The sequence below is a fragment of the Mandrillus leucophaeus genome, unplaced genomic scaffold (genome assembly GCF_000951045.1).
Source record: "Mandrillus leucophaeus isolate KB7577 unplaced genomic scaffold, Mleu.le_1.0 Scaffold436, whole genome shotgun sequence".
NCBI lineage: Eukaryota > Metazoa > Chordata > Mammalia > Primates > Cercopithecidae > Mandrillus > Mandrillus leucophaeus.
The window spans coordinates 1,130,404-1,139,034 of record NW_012104654.1 but is presented as its reverse complement, the minus strand read 5'-3'; positions in this window follow the sequence as shown (position 1 = coordinate 1,139,034).

Here is an 8,631-nt window from a genome sequence, read left to right as displayed (position 1 = left end):
TCATGGCGGAGCTGAATCATCCTATGTTCCACAAGCTGATAGTGGAAGGTTATGACCATACCCATATACTGTTGTCTCTGAGTCTCCTATGGCACTGAGGTCCCTGAGACTTGTAGAAAAGAACCTGAGTGGACAGTGGGAGAGGGGTTAGGGGTGGTTCCCACAAATCAAGCAGCAACTTGGAGACAAAGAACACCTCCAACCTCAGCAGTGGATCAGAACGGCTGACTGAGCAATGGACATACTGTGTATCTTTCATTAGTGCTGAGACCAACTTCTAGCTTGGAGTCCCATGAAAGGCAAACTTAGCCCTAACACCACAGTAAGGAGCACAGTGTCAAGTGGGGACACTGCAGCAGAGGTGCGGCAAACACTCTGAAGTGTTGTGGGAAGGGATATTTCCTCGGAGGGGTTAAAGGGATTCTCCTTAAGAAGAGGGCTGGGGGAATCTGAGTAAGAGGTGGGGGAAAGCAGCCAAAGCATGATACTTAGTCATAACATCATAAGAATTCGACTCAGAGTTCCTACCAGGTTGTCCTAAAATGCCCTGGCTCAGGTGGGTCAGCTTTGAAAGCACCCAAAATACCCCGTTTTCTGTCATATGTTTAAAGGCAATTTGAAAGAAAGATCCCTAATTTGAAAACGTGTTCTAAGGCTAATTCACCTTTTCAACTGAAAATTCTTTTTTATGTATTGTTACACTCCATTTTCTGTCTTGGTTTTTTGTTGTTGTTTGTTTCTTGGTTTTGTTTCGTTTTGTTTTGTTTGTCCCCAGGCTAGAGTGTAGTGGTGCGATCTGGGCTCACTGCAACCTCTGCCTCCCAGGTTCAAGCGATTCTCATGCCTCAGCCTCCTGAGTAGCTGGGATTACAGGCGCCTACCACTGCGCCCAGCGAATTTTTGTGTTTTTAGTAGGGATGGGGTTTCGCCACGTTGGCCAGGCTGCTCTTGAACTCCTGAACTCAGGTGATCTGCCTCCCTCAGCCTCCCAAAGTGCTGGGATTACAGGCGTGAGCCACCACACTCCGGCCCATTTCCTGAATTTAAGGGGAGTGAATTAATTATATTATAGAGAGTGGGTAAAAGGACCAATTTTTTCATGACTATTTGACCTCATATCATCTTGCTTTGCAATGCCCTGGTTTTTACATCTGTAAATCAGAAATGATAAGCAACCTGCTTTATAGGAATGCAATGAAGATAAGGAGATACAATATAAAAACACATGTTGAGTCAGAAAGACAGATAACACTATTTAAACCAGTGTATTCTTATAATCCTCATTATTACTAAGAATGATATTATAGTTATGATAAAAAGTCGATGTGCAGAAAGAAGAGAATAAAGTAATTTCTAGTTTGTGCCAAGATGTACACTATAGACATGAATTTTTAAAAGATGAGTGGTTAACACTTAGCATTTGATTCTGCACTTGTTATAAGTGAGCAACTGAGAATTTCTGTCTTTTGGAGTGTGTGTGTGTGTGTGTGTGTGTGTGTGTGTGTAGTATACAGGGAACAAGCATTATTTTGCATTTGAGGTCAAAACTGGAGAAATCAGAGAGACATCAAGTTTTGTGCATTAATTTTCATACCTTTCTAACAATAGCCCCCAGATTAAACCAATCTTCTACTGCCAAATTTGGGGACATTTTCTTTAGTGGATGGTCATAAATCTTGAGAGGAATATTGCTCACTTCTTTTAAGAATTAATGGTGATTCCTAGGTGGGAGTATGGAGTCATGTATCATACCCTGAAGCATTATGTTTTTCCCAGCAGAGATGCTCAATAGAAGTCTGGAAGCTTTTGTGGCTGCCAGCAATTTCATGGTTACTGTCCGAAGTAGAAAGGGCACATCATCAAATTCTTCCTTCTAATGCAATTTTGTCTTCCTGGAATTTGTAATATTTTTCTTATACGGATAGGGAATATTTTTTGAGAGTGCACAGTCATGTTAAAGTAAATACCCTGGAGAAATACTTTCAATTAAAATTCAGAAGGTTTAAAAATCCAGGCTAGAAAGGATTTCCCTGACCTACAAAACCTAATAAGATTTTTTTTCTTTCCGTTTTCTCCCTCCTCATTCCCCCTAAGTGTGTGGAGCCGTCCTGCTTTCTTACCTGGTGGCCCCATTTAGCTCTGCCCTCTAGACATTTAAGTCAGAAAATGGCTTTAAAGAATGTTTTGAGAAAACTTGACATACTGATCTACTCTCAACTGAATGATTTTTTTTTTTTTTTGAGTGGAAAAGAGAAAGAAACCACAGAAGCAAAGCAATAATAACATATTTTAGTCAAGTAAGAAAAATTTGATCAGGAGATATAGAGATAGTATTTGTGGTGATTGAGGGAGTTAATATCAGAAAAGTTTAGAAAGCAGAGATTTTGAGGCCTGAAGGGAGGGGAGTCAAACAGGCAGCAAGTCGACCTGGAGCAAGATAGTCTTATGTCAGAGGGTGGCCCTCTCCTCTGTGGGGCCTGGGCCTGGCATTTCCTCTCTCTTGGTTGGGTTATGCATGCCTAGGTTGCAGAATTTCTTAGTGAGTTTTGCACATTGTATATGCAACACACCTATGCAACATGAGTACAGTGCCTCAAACCTAGGTACTCAGTTATTTAGAGTTACCATAGTAAAATATTAAATGCCTGGGTATAACAGAATGAAAATCCTTTCCTCTGTCAATGTGTTCTCAGGATTATGGCTTTAAAAAATAGCTGTTCAACTAAAACTAATAAAAACTTCCAGGTTAGAACCTAGAAGCAGACATATAACAACTAAAATGAGTGCAAGAGGATAATGGTGTCCATTAGAGATTATTCTTACTCAGAGGCAGGGCTAGGACCAGGGAGAGGCAAGAGAAGCATCCAGGGTGAACACTTAAGAGGCACCCAGCTTCCGGGCCTGCAGGCACTAAGCCTGTGCTTGCACAACACTGATAGTGCAACTCCCTGCCCTACCCTAGGCCCTGTCCTGTTCAAAGGACATTCTGCCTGGCTTATTGGCAGGGTACCTTGCCCTGTCCCCAGTGGTTTCTTTCACACTCACAATATCTGGAGACAAAACAGCCCCCGTTGTCAGACTTCTTTGACTTTCCAAACAAACTCCAGAAAGATCATTACAGGACCCAGCATGGGAAGGGAAACAGAGGTGCATTTAAGGCAATAAAATTTAACTGCAGAGATGATTTCATGTTCAATCATCAAAGTACACAGAGGGACTTGCTAAAATGTCCATGTTGAGGGTAACAAGTCATGACCTCATTCTCTCTCACACCAGCCTTAGTATATATAAATGCTAAGAATAGCAAACAGGATCTTTTTTATTGGCTTTTCAAGAACAACACTGGGGCCTGGAAGACACCAGTCACCTTCAAGAACAAGCAATAAGAGGAAGTTTGAAGCTGTTGGTGCACAGCTTTCAAGATACGTATTTCTTAAAAAATAATTTCAACTTAAAAATTTTAGATTTAGGAGGTACATGTGCGGGTTTGTTACACGGGTATATTGCATGATGCTGAGGTTTGCAGTATGATTGATCCCATCACCCAGGTACTGAGCATGGTGGCCAATTGGTAGTTTTTGAACCCTTGTTCCACTCCCTCCCTCTCCATTCTAGTAGTCTCCAGTGACTATTGTTGCCATCTTTAGTCTATGAGTAGCCAATGTTTAGCTCCCCCTTATAAGTGAGAACATGTGGTATTTGGTTTTCTGTTCCTGCATTAACTCGCTTAGGATAATGGCCTCCAGCTGCATTTATGCTGTTGCAAAAGACATGATTGCATTATTTTTATGGCTGTATAGTATTTCACAGTGAACATATTTTTCTTAGACATTGTTTTCAAAACATCTGGAAAAATACAGTACTTTCATTACTTGATTCGCTCAACCCCATTCTCCATCGAAGTCATTTGTAAACATAGCCTGATGATAACTAACACTTTTACTTTGGATTAATTGGTATTATTTGATAAAATCACACAAAGCCAGATTTTTGAGAATGGTAATATGTTAGGAATGTGTTTGACTGTAAGTAACAGAAAACCCAACTACATGACTTGCAGCATAGGGGTTTATTTTTCTTATGTAACAAGATATCCAGACTTGGGCAGTTCCTGGTATAGGTTCAGTTCCTTAGTTCTCTTGGTCATTCTCTCATAATCATGATATGGCTGAGTAGCTCCAATTACTGAGGCAGTATGTAAGGCAGAGAGAAGGAGGGGCAGTGGAAGGAAGACACACCATGGTTGTCCCCCTTTACAAAGAAAGCAAAAGCTTCCCCAGCAACCTATACCAGCCCCCCCATTATGGGTTGAATTTTGTCCTCTCCAAAAACAGATACGTTTTTCCCAACCTCCAGTACCTCTCCATCTGTGTAGTTTTTGTTCTTTGTGAATCTAAACTTATTTGGAGATAGGTCTTCACAGAGGTAATCAAATTAAAAGGGGGTCATTAAGGTGGACTCTAACCCAATATAAAAAAAGGGAAATGTGGACACGGAGACATGCATACTAGGAGAGAGCCATGTGAATAGGAAGCCTGCATCTACAAGCCAGGGAGAGAGGCCTGGAATCGATCCTTCCCTCATAGCCCTCAGAAAGCACCAATCTTACAGACATCTTGATTTCAGACTTCTAGCCTCCAGAACTATGGGATAATACATTACCTTTCCGGAAGCCACCCAGGTTGTGGTACTTTGCAATGGCAGTCCTAGAAAACTAATGCATACCAGAAGACTTGTTTTCGTATGTTATTAGTCAGAACTGTGCCCCTGGCATCCCTAAATACAAGGGAGGCCGGGCAAGTATATATTTAACTGAACATATTTCAATCAGAGCATTAGGATGCTGGTAGCAAAGAAAAAAAGGGGGAAAGGCGTAAATAATCAAGAGCATTTTCCACCAGGGAGAAAATGCTTGCACTTAATGAGTGGCCATAGGATGGGTAGCTCTCCATGCAACTAATCAGATTTGAAGTAACAGCACATTGGAGATAAGGTTAGGCAGTGGAAAGAGGGCAGGGGTGTGGGGACTAGCACTCACTTTGCCGCAGCCTCCTATGTGGTTTCAACAAGTTGCTTTAACCTCCAAGCCTCAGCTTTTTTTATCTGATAAATGGGAATAATAATCTATGCTCTTAGCATTTTAATGCTAGCAACATTGTAGAGCTGCTTTTTTTTTTTTTTTTTTTGAGACAGAGTCTCACTCTGTCACCAGGCTGGAGTGCAGTGGCGCAATCTCAGCTCACTGCAACCTCCACCTCCGAGGTTCAAGCGATTCTCCTGCCTCAAGCCTCCTGAGTAGCTGGGACTATGGGCACACACCACCATGCCCAGTTAATTTTTGTATATTTAGTTTCACCATGTTGGCCACAATAGTCTCGATCTCTTGACCTCGTGATCCACCTGCCTTGGCCTCTCGAAGTGCTGGGATTACAGGTGTAAGCCACCGCGCCTGGCCAATTTTTATTATTTATGTTTTTTCTTTTCTTTTCTTTTCTTTTTTGAGATGGAGTCTCGCTCTGTTACCCAGGCTGGAGTGCAGTGGCATAATCTCGGCTCAATGCAACCTCCGCCTCCCAGGTTCAAGCGACTCTCCTGCCTCAGCCTCACGAGTAGCTGGGACTATAGGTGCCTGCCACCACACCCAGCTAATTTTTGTATTTTTAGTAGTGACGGGGTTTCACCATATTGGCCAGGCTGGTCTTGAACTCCTGACCTTATGATCCACCCACCTTGGCCTCCCAAAGTGCTGGGATTACAGGAGGGCAGTTTTTAAAAGGGTTTATCATTCTAGTGTTGTCTGTCTACATTGCTCTCTGAGATCTGATGGGGTAAAGCAAAGGATATCAACTAAGCTTGCAGACTTTGGAGTCACCTCACCTGTTCCTATCACTTACATGTTGTGTGGTCCAGGACCAGTTACTTAACGTGCCACAGTTTTCTTATATGTGTATAATAGGTATATGATTAGTAGCTAATTGAGAATTCAGTTGTGAGCATGAAATAATATATGTAAAGCATTCAGAACAGTGTCTGGAACATAGCAAACTTTATATATGTTAGCTGTTATTATCAGGCCTATCCAATTTATAGGTAATATGGAATCGATAAAGATAGCAAATGTTTTAGACCATAAAATCGGGAATCTAAAAAAGATTTCCAAAGAAAGGAAATGAGCCAAATATAAAACAATGAAATTTAATAAGTACACATGAAGTTCCTGTCTTGGGGTAAAATAGCAAGAATGAGGGATGCCTGTTTTTATAGTAGCTCATGTTAAAAAATGACCAATAGGTTTTTAGTTTATTATAAATTTAATATAAGGAAACTATGAGATGCACTTACAAAATTAAATTTAGGTTGCCTTGATAGAAATATAGTTTTGGAAACAAAGGAAAATATAACCCAACTCTGCCTCTGCACTGGTTGGACCACACTTGAAATAATAGATGTCCTTCTAGTATTCCTCACAACAGCCACTGCAAATTGATAATTGCCTTCATGTTCTTTAAGGGCTGGTATATGAAAAAGGAAAGGGATGTATTTTGGGGATGCTACAGAAGACAGAACATCCCCAATATGAAGAAATTAGAGGTCTGCTGGACTACAGCTCAGTCTTAGAAAAAGATGACTATGAGCCGCCTGGAAATGGAACAGCCTCCTTCAGGTGGGGTGCACGGGGGCTCCTGCTCACCTGAATGCTTAAGCCATAGCTGGCGGGATAATTCCTGGTGAAGGATGTTGCCAAGCAGAACAACAAGTAGTCACCCCTACTGCTTTGAGGAAGGGGTAGGTACTCACACAGAAGTCACATGCTGGTGGCCCATTGGCCAAATTTGGTCTGCTATTGTGTAGTTTTTTGTTCTTTGTGAAATTTTTTTTCTTGTATATCTGGATTCCTTGTCAAAATTAAAAATCAGTAGATTTCACTTTTTTTTTTTTTTTTTTTTTTGGGATGTAGTCTCGTCGCCTAGGCTGGAGAGCAGTGGAGCCATCTTGGCTCACTACAACCTCCACTGTATAAGAAAGTTGTTGGAGACTTATGTGTCCAACCAGGAGACTGGGGTTTTTTTTTTTTTTTTTTTTTTTTTGCTTTTTTTGAAAGATAGAATGATCTAGCAGCACATGGTGGATCTGTATTGTCACAGATGGCTGGAGTTGAGCAGTAGTCATCTCCTTTAAATGCAATGTGCCTTCTCCAATTATCCAACATCCTCACCTGGCCCACCTTACTCATTGAGGATACCTGTGTGGTCTATAAGCATTTGCGTTTCTGATTCACATGCCAGTCTCTAGGGGCTTCCCTTACCCTGAGGGTCTAGACATTTCCTTAGTTTTGTCCTGCAAACATCAGGAGAAATTAGTTAAATCTGTGGAAGGGTGGGTAAAATTCAGATACATGTAGAGACTGGGGATGTGTTACAGAATAACTGCATAACTGACATAGCAAATGTTTAAAGCTAGGTCTATGTTAAGAAGCAAAAAAAATTTAAAAATTTTATTTGAATTTTGGTTGCAATCTACATGTTCTAAATTTATATGGTTCTTGCTGATATCTCCCTAATCTTTGAACCCGTTCCAGTCTTCATAAGTCATCATGGATCCTTGCATTGTATTTACTGATGGATGGATGGACAAATGGATAGAAATCATGCAGGAATGATGGAGAACATAGAGAAAAATGTAACCAAATGAGTACTATTGTTTCTTTCTATGACATATAATCATGTAATAAGTGTGTATTAAGTATTCTGTGTCAAGCATGGTGCCAGGTTTTAGGGGATGCAAAAAAGATTAAAAAACACAGACATGTTCTGAGAACCTTGTTACTTTTGCCCTTATTGTTAGTTTCAGCTTAAAAGTTAGGACTCTAAAATTTGAAATACAGGCTCACTGGGTTCAAATTCAGGCTGTACTCCTTCTGTGCTCTGTAATTTTGAGCAATTTACTTAACCACTTAATAAAATAAGGATGATGCCAATAATATCTATTTCTTGATGTTGTTTGGAGGATTAAATGAGAGAATCGTGTAAGAGCGTTTAGTACAGCACTCAGTGCTTAGTGAGCATTCAGTAAATTATTCTAAATTAGCTTCATTCAAATACCTGCAGTAGAAACACCAAAATGAGAAAAGAAGGTTCATTTGTGTGGAGACACACACACACACACCCTCACTCAAAACTGGTCTTACATTCACACTTCTCTTCCCTTTCCTCCTTCTCCCCTTTATCTGCTGCCTCCTCCTTCTCTTCTCTCTATGACTTCAAAGTTAATTTTTTTAACAATTTATCATAACGTTTTTAAACATATAGCAATGTTGAAAATTTTTTTCCAGTAAATAACCATAAATAGGTGAGATTCTGTGCTCTAGGGGCACTGCATCACACTAAGCAAAGTTACAAGGATCTAATGGATAAATAACAACATTGCTTGATCAGTGTTTAATGGGAGATGCAGCTAGAATAACAATGGATACCTAGTATATTTCTTTCTCCCTTATCCTCTGATACTTGACTTCTGTCTTTTATTTAATGCTATTTTTTTGTATTGTAGTTCCTGTATTTTATTGTATTTGTTCATACTTCCTCTCTGGAATAGAAAAATTAAGAAACAAGTATGTAAATAAATAAAAAT